The sequence below is a fragment of the Petaurus breviceps genome, unplaced genomic scaffold, assembly GCF_028583685.1.
Source record: "Petaurus breviceps papuanus isolate PSGF00001 unplaced genomic scaffold, PetGlider_PUasm1.0 86901, whole genome shotgun sequence".
NCBI lineage: Eukaryota > Metazoa > Chordata > Mammalia > Diprotodontia > Petauridae > Petaurus > Petaurus breviceps.
The window spans coordinates 604-2,460 of record NW_027186799.1 but is presented as its reverse complement, the minus strand read 5'-3'; the positions used below and the strand labels follow the sequence as shown (position 1 = coordinate 2,460).

The following is a 1,857-nucleotide window of genomic DNA, read 5'->3' as shown; positions in this document are numbered from 1 at the left end:
ATTAATGGTGGCTCCTGATTTTAGATATGCACTATTTACCATGTTAAGGGAAGGTTCATTTATTCTTATGGTTTCTAGGATTTTTTTAAAGCAGAAATGGGTATTGTATTTTGTCAAAAGCTTTTTATCCATGACTTTTGACATAATATGATTTTTGTTGTTTTTGTTTCTTAATATAGTTGATTATGTCTACAATTTTCCTAATATTGAACCAAACCTACATTCTTGATTTAAATACATCCTGGTCATAGTATATAGTCTTTCTGATATGTTGCAGTAACTTCTTTGCTGATATTTTCTTTAAAATTTTTTTGTGTTAATATTCAATAAGAATGTTTTCTATAGTTTTCTTTCTCTACTTTTACTTTCCCTGATGTAGTCATCAAGATAACATTTGTTCTCTTACTTGCTGCTCTTCCCCATGCCCTGATGGCCATGGCCATTTCCAGCATCTCTGATTAAAGGTGTCTTCTCAACATGATGAACCAAGAGATGTCTCTTGAGGATTACAGTAAGAAGCTACTTGAGCACAAGAAGACTAATGAATATCTCAAATCATTAAGAGAACAATTGAAAGATCTTATTAAGTCATGAAAAGTCTGAAAATGATCTGAAGGCCTTACAAAATGTTGGGCAGATTGTGGGTGAATTACCTAAAAAAATAATAGAAGAAAAATTCATTGTTAAAGCAAAAAATGGACAAAGTTTGGTTGTAAGTTGTCAGAGTCATCTTGACAAAAGTAATCTGAAGTCAGGGAAAAGAGTTGCTTTGGATATGACTATATTTACTCTCATGAGATATTTGCCTCTCCCCTCCCAGAATGATCCACTGATTTATAACATCTCTCATGACAACCCTAGGAATGCTTCTTATCCTGAGATGGGAGAGCTAGCTGATAAATCAGAGAATTGAGAGTATTACCCCTTACCAACCCTGAGTTATTCCAATGTGTAGGAATAATAACAAAAAAAGGTTGTTTGCTAAATGGACTACCAGGAACACCAAAAAAAAAAACAACCCCTCACTCTTGGCAAGAGTTGTTGCTAGCCAGCTGGATGGCAATTTTTTAAAGGTTATATCTAGTTCTGTTGTAGACAGGTACATTGGTGAAAGTGCCTATTTGATCAGAGAAATGTTCAATTATGCCAGGGATCACTAGCTGTGCATCATTTTCACGGATGAAATAGATACTATTGGTGGCCATTGTTTTTCTAAGTGTACTTCAGCTGATAGAGAAATTCAGAGAACTCTAATGGAGTCACTGAATCAGATGGTTGGATTTGATCCTTTTCACAAAGCAAAAATGACCATGGCTACAAACAGACCAGATACATTGGATCGTGCTTTGTTACATCTAGGAAGATTAGATAGAAAAATACATATTGATTTACTGAATGAACAAGCAACATTAGACATAATGAAGATTCATGCCAGTTCTGTCACAAAACAAGGTGAAATAGATTATGGAACAATTGTGAAGCTCTAACATGGCTTTAATAGAGCAGATCTGAGAAATGTTTGTACTGAAGCAGGTGTGTTTACAATTCATACTGATCATTATTTTGTTGTAAGGAAGATTTCATGAAAGCAGCCATAAAGCTGATTCTTAAGAAATTGGAGTCTAAACTAGACAATAAACCTGACTGAGTTATAAGACAGGAAAGTTATTATTGCAATATAAAATAAGGTTGAGGATAATAATGTATGTATTGCATAAGATCTCATTAAAAGCATATAACATGCAAAGTAATAATTCATTAGTCTTATATACTTTGCTAGTACAGAAAACTACACCGGTCAATGTATTTGTTGCAGCAAATTAAATGAGCTACATTAGACAGGGTTTGGATTGTTTA

The 1,857-nt window shown here is 33.7% G+C and overlaps 1 pseudogene; it reads left to right on the top strand.

The window, feature by feature from the left end:
- The first annotated feature begins 477 nt into the window (after nt 1-477).
- On the top strand, nt 478-1,648 carry LOC138176347 (26S proteasome regulatory subunit 10B pseudogene; annotated as a pseudogene).
- The last annotated feature ends 209 nt before the right edge of the window (nt 1,649-1,857 follow it).